General features: G+C 35.2%; 3 long non-coding RNA genes across 3 annotated transcripts; all 3 read left to right on the top strand.

Moving 5' to 3' along the window:
• The first annotated feature begins 1,749 nt into the window (after nucleotides 1-1,749).
• On the top strand, nucleotides 1,750-5,240 carry LOC130010653 (uncharacterized). Its single transcript, XR_008785911.1, has 5 exons — nucleotides 1,750-1,873; nucleotides 2,265-2,399; nucleotides 2,990-3,172; nucleotides 4,082-4,210; nucleotides 5,134-5,240. It is a non-coding gene; the product is annotated as an uncharacterized LOC130010653 (long non-coding RNA).
• Nucleotides 5,241-8,639: 3,399 nt separating this feature from the next.
• On the top strand, nucleotides 8,640-11,407 carry LOC130010664 (uncharacterized). Its single transcript, XR_008785922.1, has 4 exons — nucleotides 8,640-8,805; nucleotides 9,149-9,277; nucleotides 10,288-10,473; nucleotides 11,323-11,407. It is a non-coding gene; the product is annotated as an uncharacterized LOC130010664 (long non-coding RNA).
• An 803-nt stretch (nucleotides 11,408-12,210) lies between these two features.
• On the top strand, nucleotides 12,211-16,774 carry LOC130010656 (uncharacterized). Its single transcript, XR_008785914.1, has 4 exons — nucleotides 12,211-12,386; nucleotides 12,777-12,905; nucleotides 14,133-14,336; nucleotides 16,655-16,774. It is a non-coding gene; the product is annotated as an uncharacterized LOC130010656 (long non-coding RNA).
• Nucleotides 16,775-20,364: the final 3,590 nt, after the last annotated feature.

Raw genomic sequence — 20,364 nt, 5'->3', positions numbered from 1 at the left:
AACCAAAGAATGATGATAGTCTAAACCAAGTTGTGGATAGCATAACGATGATTAATTAAGCTAGGGGATTACCTCTTTGTTCATCTTAAAAGACGCTACCCCGTCCTAATTTCAATTTCCATGTATGCCAACGCCCAAAACCCTTCTGGTCACATTAAATTAAAGAGTCGTTATTACATTGTGTCTTACATTATATTCCCTGAACAAGAAAAATAAAGATATACATGAATATTCATAGAGTCTAATACAAGAAAATCATCCCCAAAAGCACTGGCACTACCCACTTTCTGGAACACAGGCATAAATTGTTTTGGGATTGTTTTTAGAAACCTTGATTGCTTATTTAATACATTGACTATATTTAATCATTTTATTTGTTGTTTGGGTGGGGATTGGGTGGCCGAATGGTTAATGCATTCACTTTGGATCATAAGGTCTGTCATTGAGTCAGGTGGTGTGGTTTCGATTGCCCGCTTGTACTTAATAAGGAGTATTGTCACCCGTCCAACCTTGTGGGTTTTCTCTAGGAGCTCTGGTTTCCTCCCACGGCTAAAGACCTCTATGTGCAAGTGAGTTATTGATCGAAAACTGAACTATATCTTAGTCCCGGTATGACCTAGATTGTGTTGGTTTGATGTTACAGTCTCTTTTCTATTTTTTGATGAACATGTTGAAGTTGTGCCCAATAGAAATATACAATAATGATAATAATATGTACAATTTCAGAATACTCCAAATAGTCGTGTTACGTATAGGATACAAAGTGTTCAACCTACTTCTGGTTCCAACTTATTCTATATTAATCCTAATGATGGTAGAATCTACTTGGGACGATCTTTTACGACAGATACTAACAGGCCATCCACATATACTGTAAGTATTCATATCATTTACTGTCAAAGGACTACTGACGACTAATAGAATTTGAATATTTTTTTTAATTAACCTTGCAGGAAAGACAATGTAACAATACAATATCAATTTGGTGTTTCTTACCTCTTTTGACAGACCGTTTGAAAATTACGTCTATTTCGTCATGGCAACATAATCATATTGAACTATTGTGCGCTGTCTGATTTTGCAATATTTTATTGAAATGAAAACAGATTTTTTTAATTTGTTGCAGAGAACTGAGACAGACTGGCTCATTGACCCCCTGGGTTTAAGAACCAAATATCTAAATATATTATGCATATAATTTCCATCAAGGGGATCATTCAGAGTGTCTTTAAAATATTTATTGTCTTTAAATATCATATAATTTAGGCCAGACAGAAAAAATATTCTGGTTATTGGTCAATTATTCCAAAATAAAATCTGATGCAGGAGGGAGGTTTTTATTTAATTGCTTTTATTTTGTCCCAGGATAATCCTCAGCCACTGAAGAATGGTCATTTCCTGATAACAATGAGTTAATTTATAATTGTTTAGTGTCATTAATGATTGTCATTGATAAGGTGTATTCTTGATAATCCGGTCCAATTTTTACCCAGAACATTTGATCGTTGATAGTGATTGTGTGGTCACTGGTGATTAATGAGGGTTTTTTTTTTAATTTTTGAAAATAAAAATTGGGTGATGAGGTTGTGGTACCTGCATGAGATCCAGGACATTGTTTCTATCTGGCTTTATTGAAACACAGTACTAAAATTTTGATTTCGAAAATTTTAATTTTTTTCTGCAGGTAACTGTTGAAGCAAGAGATGATGGTTCACCTGTTTCTCTGAGTGATATCGAACAATTGACAATAACTGTTCAGTTAAATCAAGCCAGTCCATCATTTCAACAACAGAATTATGCACTTACAATTGATGAAACTTATACACCTGGAACAAATGTTATTAGTGTACCGGCCACTGATGCTGATACTGTTGTATGTATATTTTTACTTAATATCCCTATATGAAAATGAAATGGTGTTTGATGTCCTTTGTTTGTGGGAGGACTATAATAAAGTAATTTGACTGAAATTTTCAATATATTCATTTTTTATTATTTATTTTTGAACTATTATAGCATGAGTGACCAGCTCTTTATCTAAATCTTGCATAAGGTTTTCAATATTATTATAGCATTTTGAACCAAAATTAATATTGTAGTTTAGACATTGATTTCATTCAAATTCTATCATACCACTGAAATTTAAGAATTAAGAATAAAAGACCTTCTTATTTGTGGATATATTTGTTTTACATCATTCATATACATGTATTTCTAATACTTATGTTTTTAAATATATTTATTCAAATTTTTTTTTAACATAGGGTAATTTTGGTAGTATCACCTATGATGTGGTTGGAGAAGGATTTGGGCCTGTTTTCTTTGACTTTAGATCACCATCTGACAGTCAAATTGTTGTTCGTGATACACTCACAAAGGACACTTCTGAATCTTATAATGTAAGTTACCTGACTCTTAGAATTTTTTTTAAATTGGCTAAAATTGATCTTGTTTCCACTAAGGACCACTTTACTTTTATTAACTTTACCTTTTAAAGGGGCTTTTAGAATATTGAATTCAAATAAAATCAAAGAATATATTGCACTGTTGGTGTAAATATACACCCAGTTAAGTACATGCTATTTGACAAATTGATATTTAATGTAGTATGATACGAATTTGAGATTTAGATCAAATTATTTTTATTGCCTGCTTCCAAGCTTTTGTGCTTGTTTATGCAGCATTTGTCGGATGTTTCAGCCACACTGGTTAAATACACTGAGGTATTAACTGGTTCTAATGCATCCTAAATAGACTTAGGGTTATAAACCTGTTACTAAACCTTGCACATGTTAGGATTTAGGGTTAAAAACCCCCGTTACTGAACCATGCACATGGTTAGAGTTAGGGTTAAAAACCTGTTACTGAACCTTGGACATGGTTAGAGTTAGGGTTAAAAACCTGTTACTGAAAAGTCTTCCATTCCCTTTATACATGCACACAAAGAAATAAAACCTCAATACTGTTTGACAATGTCATTTATTTTCAGCTTCTTGTTACGGCCACAGATGGAGGAGGTCTATCCACCACAGCTACAGTATCTATTAGAGTCAACAGGAATAGATTCTCACCAGTTTTTGTGGGTAGTCTAACCCAGGCTACAACCATAGCAGAAAACTATCCTTTAGGACAGTCTGTATTGCAAGTTTCAGCACAGGATCAGGATTTAATTGTAAGTCAATTAGTTTTTTGAGCTCTTAAAGCATTATTTGTAAAGACCATCAATTTCTAAATGAAATGAAATGGAATTTAATGTTTCGCAGTTGTGCACAAAATGGGCTAATGAAGAGGGAATTTTCCATGAATTCCAGCTGTTACAGTTTCTTTTATGTAGCATGGGTGCCAATTCGTACACGCATTCAAATAACTCGATACTTGTTCCTTCCCAGGCCCCTTCGTCCTGCACTACTTACAAGGGGAACCCAATGTGATTAAAACACAGGTCCTATTTCGTTTCGTTTTTTATAGTTCAAAATTTCGTTTTACTTGTCTTTACTACACTAGGTTCTGTAAGAGTTGTTATATAACCCGTGTTCTGGATGATTTGATGAATTAGCTAATGAAACGGTCTGTTACGGCTATTTTTTGGTGTGAGGTGCGCGGAACCCATGAGAAACATCAATGGTGATTGGTTAATTGAATGTCAGACGTTATAGAGTCAAAAGCCACTCATATGACCTCTGACGCGACCTTCCACTAAAACCGGTCAGATCTTCATGTAGTAGAGGCCATCAAAAGTATAAAAAAATGAAATGAAATATGGATCTGTATTTTAATTAGATTGAGGCGAACCCAGTCTGGAAATTTCCAAGGCCCTTTCTCTATCAACTTTGTAATTGAACCCACTACTTCCTGGTTAGTGAGCTAAAACCATATTCACTGAATCACCATCATTTTTCTAGAATAGTTCAAGTATGTCACGTTTCATGTCGATCGTAGTTGAAATGAACCACTATGGTTCGCAGAAAATTTTAAATTTTATTTATGGATTGTGATTTTTTTGATTTCATTTAAGGATTGTGATTTTTTTTTACCAAGATTAATAAGAATGTGAATCTCAAAGTACTATTTTTTTTTTCAGTCTCCATATAACCGGGTTTCCTATCTTATTATTGGAACTAGTCAAGCGTCAGAATATTTCACTGTATCTGATTCTGGTGTTATTAGTCTTATCAAATCACCAGCTGGCACAGGCATTGCAAGTTTTCAGGTAATTTCCGTTTCTTTAATTTACTGTATAATGAATGAATGTAATTGAGTTTAACGTCACACTTTTCTGCACCTACCGGGCTAAGTATTCTATGGTGAGGGGAATTTTTCTCGGACAGACATTGAATTCTGACTCTCAAGGCCTCTTTTACATTCACACCAATGTGGATGCAGATCCTTATTCAATTTAGTCAACATTCAATTTTCCTTTTGGATAAGCTGCTGTTTAGACATAGCTGCTGTGTGGGCGTGGCTATCTTTTCAATATCTATAATACTCTAATGTCTATATACTATAATGTCATCACTATATACTCTAATGTTATCCCTTTATATGCTGTAATTTTATCACTAAATACCCCAATGTTACCCTATATACTCTAATGTTATCACTATATAATGTTATCATTATATATCCTAATGCTATCCCTATATACTCTGATGTTATCCCTATATACTCTAATGCTATCACTATATACACTAATGTTATCACTATATACTCTAATGTTATCCCTATATACTCTAATATTATCACTATATACACTAATGCTATCCCTATATACTCTAATGCTATACCTATATACTCTAAATGTTATCCCTATATACTCTAATGCTATCACTATACACACTAATGTTATCACTATATACTCTAATGTTATCCCTATGTATACTCTAATATTATCACTATATACACTAATGCTATCCCTATATACTCTAATGCTATCCCTATATACTCTAAATGTTATCCCTATATACTCTAATGCTATCACTATACACACTAATGTTATCACTATATACTCTAATGTTATCCCTATGTATACTCTAATATTATCACTATATACACTAATGTTATCACTATGTAACCCCCCACCCCCCCACCCGTAAATGCTAAATTTATTATATATTTGTTTCTATGTTTATACAGGTAACTGTACGGGCTCAAGATGGTGTTCCAGCTAATTCACAGATACTTAGAAGATTCTCTGAAAACAACGCAGTGCTGACTGTTAATATATTAAGAAATAGATTTCCACCTATCTTCTTTAGTCAGTTGTATACTGCAGAAATCAATGAAAATGTTCAAACTGGTACTTCAGTGGTTAGAGTTAATGCTACAGATGATGATGTAAGAAATACAGATTAATATTTATTGAACCAGAAGGTGTGGGGGGGGGGGTAATCACGTGGTTTTGCAGGTGAAAAGTGGTCGTTTCGATTCCCCGCTTGTACGTTAGTAGGGTCACCTGTCCAACCTCGTGGGTTTTCTCGGGGTCCTCTGTTTTCCTTCCCACTGCAAGAAAATTATTGCAATAAAATTGAACCATATGTTAGTCTGTGCCTCCTTCAAAAACTATATCAGATATATTTTGATTGCACAGATTAAATTTAGAGATAAATATATTGTCTATAAACAGCATTAATTTTGTAATTGAAGACATTACGATACAGACATGAAATATAGACATATTTGATATGCTTTTGGATTTTGTCTATTAAATCAGATTCCCTCCCACTGGCATTGCTAATATAAAGACCTCTACGAGAAAGTAAATTATTGAAATAAAACTGAACCACATGTTAATATCAAAATGACCAAATTTGTGTCGAGTGGACATTAAACGCTCTCTCTTTTTGTCTATTAAAAATACTATGTGGATGACATTAAAATATTATTGCATATTGACCATCCAAGTCATTAAAACCCATGGCAGGTGTAAAAAATCCCTTTTTCAGCTGGAATTCAGTCTAAGAGTAGGCTGTAGGTAGCTGTCCCAGCAAAATTCCCTCATAGCACATTGTATGGCGTATGCCCAGATGAAGCAGAACAGTAGGAAGTAAAACCCCATTTCATTTCATTCATTCATTTTTTTACATGTAACATAAAGTACGCTTTTCTTTTCAGAGTAATTTCAATCAAATCATATACCAGATTATCGGTGATGAAACAGCTCCAAGTAAATTTAGCATTGACTCTTCAAGTGGGTTGATATCAACATCTGCCAGCCTTTTATCAGAGAATTTGGATAGATATCAGGTAATTATTACAGTATTTTGATCTCTCTGAGAGAGACAGTGACAGTGACCCCCCCCCCCCCCTAAATAACAGTGTAAAATATTCCTTTATTTTTCAATTTTATGAAACATGTAAATATGACCTATTTCTTGGTTCGGGTGATGTTGCTGATAAAATTGAATGTTTTATTCGGGTCCAGATATGGGCCACAAATTACCGTTGACACCATGATTTTTCAAAAAATTTTGGAGGATGATCCCCAGGCTAGCAAGCAAGCCAGCACGTAGACTCTGAGCCACTGCAGCTCCGTGATTTTGTGAACTACAAGATTTAGAGTAGAGGAAATCATGACATTAGAAATTACATTTTTTTCTAGTGATCACGGTGTGTAGAAGAAATGGATATAGTCTTTTTTTGCCATAGTCAGAAATAAATATTTATTAATAGAACAGGGACAAATCATTTGCTTATGATGTAAATGTATTTTGTAGGTTCGTGTAACAGCTCAAGATAATGGTTCTCCAGCACGTGTAGGAACGGCTCTTGCCATTATCACTATACGCAGAAACTTTTTTCCACCAGTTTGGGTAACACGTACTCCTGCTAATACATGGAGTGGTAATATATTAGAGAGTGGTACATTGGGTGTTCCTATCCTGTCAGTTGCTGCAACAGATGCTGATACTAAGGTGAATATTGTTATTTACAATTCCCTGCTCACAATACTCTTATATGAAAGATCAAGGCCGGACATAAGGCACAGTCACAGACTTTGTCAAGTACCATTTATCACGCAATGTCAGACACAAATTATCATACAACATATAAATTATAATATAAATGTTCTGTGATAATTGGTGTCTGACAAAGTCTATGACCGGTGCCTTATTTCCAGGCCTGTGAAAGATATGTCAAAAGGATTCCAATGATGAAAAACGACTGTGAAAGAATATGTCTGTACATAAAAAAAAAGAATATGTGTTTAGAATCAAAGATTTCAGAAAATATTCAAAACTTTATGTTTTATTTGCAGGCACCAAATAATGAAGTATTTTATCGTTTAACTGGAAATACAAAAGCGGTGGAATTTTTTCAAGTTGGTTTAAGAAGTGGTGAAATAAGTGTACGCAAGGCTTTGACACTTGACACTGATAATACACCACTTTATACAGTAAGTTTGATTTCTTCTTAATGGCATGGAAGGTTGAGCGGCATAACACGCTTTTAGATCATAAAGTCTTATCATTGACTGTATGGTTTTGATCCTAATTTCAAGCTTGTACATGACAAGGGGTGGGTTTGCGTGTCTAACCCTGTGACTTTTTCCGGTTTTCACCCACTGCTAAAGACCCACTATGCTCAAGCGAATTGTTGAAATAAGATATTAGTCTCGAAATGACCTAGATTGTGTCAAGAGGATGTTAAACCCTACCTTTCTCTCTCTTGTCAGAGGTAATGCCACCAGAACTTGCCCAGTCATTTAGATGTGATGAATAGGCCAGTGTAGTGTTTACATAGTGAAACAAAAGAGGCCTTGGGTTTGCTCCCAGGGTTGGTCGAGAAAATTCCTCAGGATTTTCTGGCCTGGTTTCCTCTTGTCTAGACAGTGTCTAGTCATTTGAATGGGACGGTAAATCAAGAACCCTTCACAGTTGTAATTTGAATAAGAGTACGCCGTATTCAATATTCCTTTCATAGAACAAAGTATGTCATATGCCTATCTTCATTATCCCAGTTGGTGCATAGTGTATAATATGGCTTACTGTATTTCAACACCTCCCGCATGCTCCTAAATTAAGGTTTGAAAACCCCACTTTTTAAAACAGGTGGCTTTCAAAATAGCATCTGTTTACATTTAACAATGTTATGAAGGGGTAAACAATGGATATTATTTGAACGTGTTCTTATAACGAAGTTTAAACAGTCAAATGTTCTAAATTAATAGGGGGGTTGGATGGCCGAATGGTTAGCACGTGCGTGCTGTATCATAAAGCCTGTCGTGAGTCAACTGGCATGGTTTCGAATCCCTGGTTGTACGTGACAAGGAGTAGGGTCGCCTGTCCAACTTCGTGAGTTTTCTCCGGGTCCTCCGGTTTCCTCCCACTGCTAAAGACCCCTACACGCAAGCGAATTATTGAAATAAAATTAAACCATATGTTAGTCCCGAAATGACCTAGTTTGTGTTGAGTGGACGTTAAACCCCATTTCTCTCTCTCTCTCTCTCTAAATTAATATGCACATGTAACAATTAGTATGATTGAAGTTATAGTAATTCATTCTGACTGCCGTTGGTTTATTGCGTCTTTCACAGTAGGACGTTAAACCCCATTTCATTTCATTTCATTTCATTTATTGCGTCTTTCACGTATATTCTATATTATTTTATAGTTGGAACTTCAAGCTTATGATGGTGGGGCTACATCGAGAACATCAACAGTGTCGGCTACAGTATTTATTACTGTTATACAGAATAGCAATGCTCCTGTTATTACCACAAGTCCATGTCAGGCAGAAATACGACAAGACTTGAATGTTGGTGATCCTGTTCTAACTGTTTCTGCTTTTGATTTAGATCAACAAAATGTAAGATTTGTAGTTTTATTTTAATTTTAGTAGATTACAATCATTGGTTAATATTTTTGTTTTTATGTTACTTAAGTAACGATACATCATTTGCTTTTTTTGCTAAAATATCAAATTTCTCACATCATAATCCACGCTAATATTTACCCAGATTGATTATTTAACATTTAATTATGAAAACTAAATCAAAATACCAATGATACCCTCCCAATTTGATTTAAAAAGGAGGCGGGTTGGATACATAGCGAACAGCATAGATCGATGAAATTTCAATTCGACATAACTTTGTAACATTAAACCCCATTGCAAAATTATGCTAAATTTGTTCGTTTTTGTTTTTCAGTCAGCTGGTATTCGCTATAATCTTGTTAATGGTGGAACTGGCTTTAATTTCTTTCAAATTCCTGATGCAACCTCTGGTCGTGTTACATTAAGCAGAAGTATTCAGTTTGAACAAGCTACAGTGTATACGGTAAAAAATATGTTTGAATATTTATTAGTTAGAAATTTCCATAGAGGTAATTCATTACAATTAACCATTTAAAATCCCTGCTCAACAGAAGTACAAACAGATCTATATTTCATTTCGTTTTTTTTATACTTTCGATGGTCACACTACATGAAGGTCTGACAGGTTGTACTCGGAGGTCGTGTCAAGGGTCGTACAAGTGGCTTTTGAACCTTTGACATCAGACATTGGTTAATCAATCAACTTTGACGTTTCTAACAACTCTTCCAGATCCTAGTGTAGTAAAGACAAGTAAAACGAAATTTTGAACTATACAAAACGAAACGAAATAGGATCTGTGATTTAATGAGATTGCCATTTAAAATCCCTGCTCAACAGAAATACAGACTATTCTTGTCTACTCTCTTCAGCACCCCCTCTGAAAGAATTTCTATATAATTAAGCCATGTGCATGTGGTAGTTACATTTAGGGTGCTGATTCAATAATATTGAAAAATTGTATTTATTTTGATCTTTGGTCATTGGATATTATTTTTTACAATTTGCAATCCAGGGCCCTGTTTCACGAAATTTTAACTAAAGATAAAATCCAAATTTTAGTAGATACTTCAATTTTGATTGGCCAAGCACTAAAATCAATCTAATATTATCCAATCAAATTACTAAAATTTGGATTTAATCTTTGTTAAAATTTCGTGAAACAGCTAGGCCCCTGACCATAAAAAATAATAATCGCATGTTATTCTCAAAATGGCTGAAGTATTGTGTTGACTAGACGTTAAATTCCAGTCTTATCCTATGTCCTTGACCATGAAAATTTGAACGTCCCCATTACAAATTTTGAGGGTGTGTGTATATTTGTTGCCTAGCAAGGGTTTATCTTGATGTCCGATTGGGTATATTCCTGATCGGATGTTTGCCAACTCGCATAGGACATATCTGGCATATACAGGCGAAACAGCATCCATGGTATACATGTATGTTTATGTCTATGTATAATTTCTATATTACAGATACTGGTACAAGCGTCCGATTCAGGAAGCCCACCTTTAACTGACGTCGGTCTTTGTACTATAACTGTTAATCGTAATTTTAACGCACCTGTATTTAATCCTCAAGTGTATAATGTTACTATCAGTGAGAATCAGATTTTAGGTGATTCCATTGCACGAGTTACAGCCACAGATATCGACCGCGTGGTAAGTATATTTACTTCTTTTATGGTAATCTACTTTCATTTTACAGCTTCAATGCCAGTCATTTCAAATTGACACTTGTTTTGTTATATATACTATATCCTCAGAAGCTGCTTCTGTAATGGCCATGGTGGCTCAGTGAGTAAGATGCTGGATGAGAGGAAAAACCGAGGCCCTGTATATACATTAGTGTACTCTTAAAAGAACCATTGACAGTTGAAATTCAAAATAGGCCGTAGTGCTGCTGTCTGTGCAAAATTCCCCTCATAGCATGCTGTATGGCTTATGCCTATCTTCATAGGCTAGTCAGTGAAGAAAACTAGAATGTTAAACCCCATTTCTCATGGTCATTTATTGGGCAATCCTAGACTATACAAATTATACATCATTGCTGCCAGATTTATTATAGCACTAGCAGGATATCCGGCTTCGCTCGGGGGTCATAACTCCAAAACCGGAAGTGGTAGACTAACGCCACCTGGCCTATGTTACTCCCCGGTCCGAGCTACCCCTATACCCCAAATTTCAGACTCGGGGCAGACCTAGTGTAGCCGCCAACCCCGAACAGACCGGCTTCGCTCGGGGGTCATAACTCCGAAACTGGAAGTGGTAGACTAACGCCACCTGGCATATGTTACTCCCCGGTCCGAGCTACCCCTGTACCCCAAATTTCAGACTCGGTGCAGACCTAGTGTAGCCACCAACCCCGAACAGACAGACAGACAGACAGACAGACAGACAGACAGACGACAGTCACAAATATATATATAGATGTGGTGTTATAATGTACCATTTTATGATGTGTTTTCATTTATAAAAATAAAATGTATTGAAGTTTAACTAATTTTTCAGTCACCCAATAATGTTGTTAGATATACAGCTGTAGGGAATGATAGAGCTCTTCAGTATTTTGCTGTTAATTCTGTAACTGGTCAGGTCTCAGTTAAACGGCAACTTACACAAGATGTTTCATCGGGAAATTTACAATATACGGTAAGTAGAATTCATTTTTTCACAGACATTTTAAAAATACTTTCGAAAGAATGAGAGCTGACAAGAATTTATTGCAGCATGAAATATAGTAAATTAATGTGAAATATAGTAAATTTAAATGTGTATAGTAAAGTACAATAAATTAATATTTTGCGAAAAATAGTAAATTAATTTAATGGGAAAGATGACTTATTGATATAAATGTGCTTTTATCTAGATTAAGGAATGTCCAAATTTAATTTTGAAATAAAGAAATACTTGTGAGCATGAAATGAAGATGTAAAAATAGCAATGGAATGGGAAAAAAATTGCAAAGGAATGTGGAAAAAATAGTAAAGGAATGTGATAATAAAAAATCTAATTGGATTTGAAAAGTCATGTGGCGGAATTAACTTTCACTTAAACCTGTCTCTTAGCTCATTTGTTACTTTATTCAAAGATTTTAGGTGCAGGATAGAGGGCCTGGCAAGGGACAACGTATACAAATTGATGTGCACATAAAAGATCCATTGTCAGTTGGAATTTGATATTAGAGTAGGTCATAGCGCCACTATCTGGGCAAGATTTCCCTTATAGCACACTGTATGACGTATGCCTGTCTTCATTAGCCCATTGTTGCAGATCAGTAGGACATTAAAAACTATTTCATTTCATTTCATTTTCATTATCCAAGTCGGAGAAGAATGGTAGGACGTTAATCCCCATTTCATTTTAGTTCAATTTTGTTTCAGCTGTCAGTACAAGCCAGAGATCTAGGGGTGCCAAGTCCCATGCAATCTGTTCAGTCAGCCATTGTTAATATTCAAGTGTATCGTAACAGTTTTGCTCCACGATTTACCAATACACCTTATAACAAAGATATTTCACAAAACACAGGAGTTTCCTCAGTTTTTCAAGTTTCTGCGGTTGATGATGATCCAAGGGTAAGTTTTAAAAGTTTTCTTTAGCAAATACTATTACTATAACAAAGGGTGGTAGTGGTGGTGAGGGATGAACAAGTGATCTAATGTGTGCACTTTAGATCATAAGATCTGTCATTGAGTCACATAGTGTTGTTTCGATTCAAGGGTAAGTTATAAAATCTTTCTACAATAGATTTTACTGCTATAACAAAGGGGCGGGAAAGCTTGTCTCAAGGGGATGTTAAAGACCCCTTTGCACAAGCGAAATATTGAATAAAATTGTAACATACGTTATTTCCGGATTGTTAGTTTGCTTTAATTTGTTTCATGTTATAGTGTTTATTACTTATATCGATTAGACTACTAAATACCGCTCACAGAAGAAATAATTAGTAATATGTTTAATTTCAGTCACCCTATAATGTGGTTCGATTCTCTATTGCTGGTAATGTAGACAGTGGACCGTTTAGTATCAATGATGTATCTGGAGAAATCAGGCTAACCAGCAGTATTGCTAATCAGGCCAACACCGTCTTTAGGGTAAGTTTATACTTGTATGTTTATTTATAATTGATTATTTGGTTTAAACAGTATTAATTTGAAGATATTGTAAAAGCATGAAAAATAGGATACTAAAACAAGTGAAGGAGGCTTATTCAAAGAGACTTATGTTAATTTGCTTCCTTGTGACTAGGGTGTATAATATATGTACAATTCTAAGTAATAAGCTTATATATGATAGAGACAAAACATTATTATAGTATTTTAATTATGGTATAAGTATTTAACAGTATGTAAGTAAAATTATGTATTTGTTTTCTGGTTTATTTATTTATTTGTAATATTGATTGAAACCAGTGATTTTCTATTGCCAACGTACTGAATTAGATTTCATTATATTGATTCATCTATTATTGCCAACCAATTTATTACCCTACCTGCCCTAATGTGAGGTCGAGTGTTCGATCCCTGCATTGGCCGAGAAAGTTCATCAGGATTTTCTGACATGGTTTCCCCTTGTCAGTGGTACAGAACGGAGGGCCTGATAAGGACAGGTGTCTAGTCCTTCAGATGAGACGAAAAACAATTGGTCCTGTGTATACATTGGAATGCACGTAAAAGATGCCTTGGCAGTTGGAATTCGATATAAGAGTAGACAATAGTGCCGCTTCCTGTTCAAAATTTCCCTCATAGCACACTGTATGGTGTATGCCCGTCTTCATTAGCCCAGTATAGGAGCAGAACAGTAGGATGTTAAACACCATTTCATTTCATGTCCCAATGTCTCATAAATTGTACAAGACATCTTAATGGAACTATGTACCCATATTGGGGGGGGGGCAGCTGAATGGTTTAATGCATGCACTTTAGATCATAAGGGTTATCATTGAGTCAAGTGTACGTGACAAGGAATATGATCGCTTGTACAACCTTGTGGGTTTTCTCTGGGTCCTCCAGTTTCCTCCCACTGCTAAAGATTCATACACACAAATGAATTATTGTCATAAAATTGAATGATATATACGTTAGTCACGAAATGACATAGTTTATATTGAATGGACGTTAAACGCCATCTCTCTCTCTCTCTCTCTCTCTCTCTCTCTCTCTTGTACACATATCATACTCTTGAGTATCCTTTGCTAATTAGAAATAACTTGGATTTAAACAATTTTGTGTTTGATGTAGAGCAGGGGGATGTTATTGATTAAGTCTTGATGTATTGGAAATTTATTGAAATATTTAATGTTATTATTATTTTATCTAAAGTTATTGGTAGAGGCTAGAGACCAAGGTCAACCATCAAGAAGTAGTTTTGCATTAGTTACATTCACTGTGGATAGAAATATATTTGCTCCAGTATGGTCAGTACCAAATGTTAATGCTAACTATCGATTAAGCACAACGGTTCCTGAAGATGTACCATTTGGTCAAGTTCTAACAACTGTGACTGCTAACGATGAAGATATAGTGGTAAGTAATTTGGGTTGTTATCTGTTCCCCAATCCCTGTTTAGACTTTCCCTCATCTTCGTTAGCCTGGATGGAGCAGAAAAGTATGATGTTAAACCTCATTTCAATTCGTTTAAGCTTTACTTCAATAGAGATAGGGGGGGTGGATGGCTGAATGGTTAGCGTGTGCGCGTTGTATCATAAGGTCTGTCATTAAGTCAACAGGCGTGGTTTCTATTCCCCGGTTGTATGTGGCAAGGAGTGGAGTCGCCTGTCCAACCTCATGGGTTTTCTCCAGGTCCTCCAGTTTCCCCCCCACTGCTAAAGACCCCTATGCGCAAGTGAAACCATATGTTAGTCCCGAAATGACTTAGTTTGTGTCGAGTGGATGTTTATCTCTTGATATTTCTGTTGTAAACTTTAAATAGAGATCTTCGTCTATAATTTGGGTGATGGAGTGGTCCAAGTCTTGTGCTTTAGATCATGTGGCATGAACTTGATCCCAAACTGGTATGTGACAAGAAGTAGGGTCTCATGCCCAACCTTGTTGGTTTTCCTCTGGAGTTGACCTCGAACAAAAAAGCAAACAGACAAATATATATATACTGTAATTCAGAACTGGAGGGGCTGGGGGGGAGGGGGGGTATTAGTTGATAGCTTTTTTATACGCCCACATTTTCATGTGGACATATATTGTCGTCGCCCCTGTCCGTCCGTCCGTCCGTCCGTCCACAATTGTTTGTGAACAGTCTACAGGTCACAATTTTTATCCGATTTCAATGAAACTTGAAATATAGGTTTATCACCCTAAGATCTCGGTTCCTTTCGATATTGGCATCTATCGGACCGTAACTTCCTGAATTATGGCCCCTGATTGTACGTAAAAACGCGTTGTTTGGCTTGTGGACCCTATAGAGGTCATAATTTTTATCCGATTTAAAAAAACGTATTATTATTAAACCCTAAGGATGGTTGAGTTCGAATTTCGTGAAAATCGGCCCAAAACTGACAGACAAAATGGCCGCCCCTCGTTCTCAAATTGCGTAAAAATATGGTATATCAAGGTTGTGGACCCTATAGAGATCACAATTTTTATCCGATTTTGTTGAAACTTGAAATGTAAGTTTATAACTCAAAGATCTTGGTTCCTTTCGATATTTGCGCATATCGAATTGTAATTTCCTGAATTATGGCCCTTGATTGTAGGAAAAATCACTTTCGTTTTAGCTTGTTTTCTATCCATCTCTTGAAAATGTGGGCGTATCCTGCCTGGCAGCCGCTGGTTCGCCCTAGTCGGGTCTCCGTCTTATACTCCAAATAGATTTATGTGAAGGTAAAATCTGACATCCCCGATAAGAAACCCATTCTCAGTAACTGTCGCTCTATGATATCAAGTGACATCGACTGCCAAATATCAACACTCGCATGGCAAGGTCAGATTACTTATGCTATACCAATCTTAATGCATTTCTAGATACCGGTATATAAAGTTTCTTTAATTTTTATTTTTAAACATAACCTTATTCAGAAATTAATCATAAATGCTAAAAAATCCCAACAAAAGAGAATCTTTTATCAGACATTGTTCAATTGGAAATTTTCACTTTGCCATTTCTCGTTTCATGCAAGATTCTACTTTAATGTTTAGCTAAATTAAAGTAGAATATATCATCCAAAATCTTCGATATTGAAAACATGAATTATTTGTCAGTTTAAATCAACATTAGTATTGTGATCTAACCGGGAAAAGATGGGCTTCTGATATCCAATATTTAAGACAAAATAAACATTTTACCATTGGTACACAAATTGTGTACCATAATGTGTTTCAGCACCATTTGTAACAAGGGACTCCAAGAACGAGGCTAGACATATTCCAAAAGTCTTGTCAAACGGTGACACCATGTTCTTTTCTGGAGAGCTTGCGCAATAAATACTATCGGTGTAGACTGGAATAACCAGACGCTAAAGATTGCCATTCGATTGCGACTTCTGGCGTATTTCGCCGAACATAACTGATTAGTAATTACAGTAAAAACAGAAACGATTGAATGTAAATCAGTTTATATACATTCATATTACATTATCATCCAGGCTGGTCTTTCGGTTAAACGGTTAAATCCAGTAAAATAGAGTACATGTCTGACATTAATTGTGACAAACTTCCCAGATGAGCGAAAAAGTACTTTAAAATGTTAAAATGATATTAAACCAGTGTTGAATTCAGGTTGTGTTGGCATACCTTTTATCTTTTATAAAGTAGTGAAGCTTTACGGCTTTGCTGATATTTTTGGATATGTATATTATAGATTTTTGTTAAATTATAATTTCTTTTAACAGGCACCATATAATGAAGTTACCTATTCAATAGTTGGTGGCAATAATGATGGCTACTTCCAAATTAATAATAATGGTCAAATAAGAATTCAAAGATCTTTATTATCAGCTCCATTAACAACTTATACTGTAAGTACTGACATTAATAGTAAAATGCTCCCCACTGTAATTTAGCTGAAGTTACACGTGATAGATTTTTAATTTCAGGTGTTTTAACTTTTTGTTCTTCATAAATGTCTGAATATTTTGATGTGTTACAAAAATATTTGAAAGGATTCATTATTTAAAGCATCATTTGTAGAAATGGAAATAGGGATATTTTTTCATTGTAATATCTAAGAACTGTTAATAACATGAATGATTCTTCCCATGGTTATTTCAAAGAAATCTTTGAATTTTTGACAGACAGACAATTTTTGTGTTATAGAATGTTACATTATGTTAAGTTACAGAATGTTACATTATGTTAAGTAATTACAGAATGTTCTATTACATTATGTTGTGCTACAGAATGTTACATAATGTTGTGTTACAGAATGTTACATTATGTTGTGTTACAGAATGTTACATTATGTTGTGTTACTTACAGACTAAACAGCATATCGAAATTAATGTGACTGGTATTATTTATTGCAGTTATTGATTGCTCTCAGAGGGGCATGCTCTTTAGATTATAAGGACTGTCATTGAGTCAGTTAGCATGATTTCGATCCCACACATTTGTACGTGACATGGAGTAGGGTAACCTGCCCAACCCATGTTTTTTCTCTGGTTCTTCTGGTTTCCTCACATTGCTAAAGACACATATGCTGCATGCATGTGCAATTGAATTATTTGAATAAAATTGCAGCATATGTTAGTGCCAAAAATGACCTATTTTATATTGAGCTGATGTTAAACCCCATTTCTCTCTCTCTCTTTCTTGATTCAACTTTGATTTGTGTTAATGTCTATTTATTAATTCTTACTAATAGTAACTGCAGGAGTACCCTCACCACATGTAAACAATTACACAAGACAAACCTAATACACATACATAAACAACCAACAATTATCAAATCATGTGGATGGATCCCAGGGGCTAAGTGAGAGATACCCAATGATAAGCTTTGCTTCATGGTTTTGATTTTTTGCGCCCCTCGCAAATGGCAAAAAATCATGCGGTGTCAATGCGTTTTTCAACATTATAATCATTATCATAATGCTCAACCAGTGTCAAACAAATACCGTGGGTCAGATATTCTACAAATCGACTCTAGCATGTTCCACACAGCCCAATACTATGCTTCTTGGCAGCACTGGGAGCCCTCCCCCCTCCCACACACACATATAAATATTGATTTTTGGGGCCCAGACGGAATCTTGTTCCTCATGCAAAATCATGGGTCACCACGCCCCTGATGGATCCATGGACCAGCTGTAAGTGTCCACTGTCTTGTACAGTCCCTGGTAAATGATTATTAAATATTATTACTTTTACTTGTTTCAGTTGACTATCAGTGCTGCAGATAGAGGAATCACACCCAAATCGGCTATAACAAATGTTGAAGTTACTGTCTTCATATTACGTAACCAGAATACTCCATATTTTGTAAATCAGCCTTACTCAAGTTCCGTGTCAGAGAGTCAAGGTGTGGGCTCTGAAGTTTTTCAGTGTTCTGGTCGAGATAATGATTTAAATGTAAGTTTTTTTTATTTAGTAACTAAACATATATAATTTCAAAGTATTGATTTCATATTGTACATGTGAATATTGTGTTTCTAGAATATATGATTATGTTTATATTTATTTAATAGAACACTACTTGAAGTCCAAAGTTACCACCTTTCTAAACACCATATATGTTGTCTTATTGCACTTGGGGTGTGTGTGTGTTTGGGTGGCAAAATGGTTAATGCGTTCACATTGCATCAAAGTCTGTCATTGATTCAAGTGGCGTGATTTCGATTCCCCACTTGTACATGACAAGGAGTAGGGTCGCCTGTCCAACCTCGTGGGTTTACTCCCAATGCTAAAGATCCCTATGCGCAAGCGAATTATTGAAATAAAAAATTGAACCGTATGTTAGTCCTGAAATGACCTAGAATGTGTCGAGTGGATGTTAAACCCTAATTTCTCTCTCCATCTTTTATTGCAAAAGGTGTTACTCCCAAAATGACCTAGAATGTATCGAGTGGATGTTAAACCCTAATTTCTCTCTCTCTCTTCTTAATGCAAATGGGATTTGACACTCCAACAGTATGGGCACTAGATTCTCCATCAGAATATTCTTGGTGTTAAAATCTCAACATGGGCCAAGAAGAATTTTCAGGGCATTAAAAGTATTATATTTGCACAGTCGACAAAATGCCTAGCTCACACAATGTAAATAGTGGCATGCACATAAAAGAGCCTGCAAAAGACTAAGCAGAAATGTAACTATCTCGGCAAAATTCTCCACCATCACCCTTTCATATATGTAACCATAGAAATAATGATCTCTATGAGATAATCTCAAAATGGTTGAAGCAACGTGACAATAAACACCATTCCATGCAATTATAAAGTATAATGAAGTTTTTGATATTTCATAGTTTTTTTTGTTTTGATTTTAAAGGCACCATACAATCAGTTGAATTATGTAATCATTGGAGATGATATATCGCCAGCTTATTTCCAGATTGACAATAATTGTCGTATTACATTACAACAATCTCTAGCAGGTGTAGCCACTAATACATTCTATGTAAGTATTACAGTAAATATGTAATGGGGGTGGTATGGTCTAACACTTGCTCTTTAGATCATAAAGTCTGTCATTGGTTTGTGTTGGGTGGTCATTAAACGCCATTTCTTCTCTGTCTGATAAAAAACATGGGTATATAGTATTGTATGTGTGAATTGAACAGTTGTAGAAAAGAACCTTGCTGCTGAATTTTATCCATACCAAATTAACACGATAAAGTGTTAGAATATGACGCATTTGTGTGCACATAAAAGAACCATTAACAGTTGGAATTCGAAATAAGAGTAGACTGTAATGCCGCTGTCTTTGCAAAATTTCCCTTGTAGTGCACTGCATGGCATATGCTCATCTTCATTATCCCAGTCTTGCAGAAAAATAGGATGGTACACCTCATTTCATTTCATTTCTTACAATGTTTGATGGACTTGAATGCAATTAGAATTAATTTTTGTTTTAGAAATTAGGATTTTATTCATTTTTTATTTTAGATTCGTGTAAGAGCTTTTGATGGTGGAAATCCAAGTAAGAGCAATACATCTGTTGTTACAATAACGGTTGATAGGAACTTGAACTCTCCAGTTATCGCCCCAACGTTTTACCAAAGAACTATTCCTGATTCGCAACAACAAGGTGCACAGATCATCCGTATCAGTGCAACAGATAGAGATACAACTGTAAGTGGCATATATATATCATCACTAACCTTTCTTTTAAAGATGCATTTGGTAAGATTTAGATAAAGAGCTGGACATTCTTAGTATAATAGTTAAAAAATACATAATGAAAAATTGCTTTATTCTGAGCGAAGTTATGACTGTTTGAAGTTATAGCATAGATGGTCCATTATCGTACTTGGCAACTGTAATTGACAACCGAGACTTAGGCACGAATGTCCATTTTATTAATAAATTTTTAAATCTCGTGGATGTTTGAATCCATTCAAATCTCAGCCATCCAATTGTCTATAGAGTTGATTATAGGCTTGTC

The sequence above is a fragment of the Patella vulgata genome, chromosome 2 (genome assembly GCF_932274485.2).
Source record: "Patella vulgata chromosome 2, xgPatVulg1.2, whole genome shotgun sequence".
NCBI classification, from domain to species: Eukaryota; Metazoa; Mollusca; class Gastropoda; family Patellidae; genus Patella; species Patella vulgata.
Note: the sequence above shows the minus strand (reverse complement) of the source record. Positions and strands in the feature narration are given on the sequence as shown.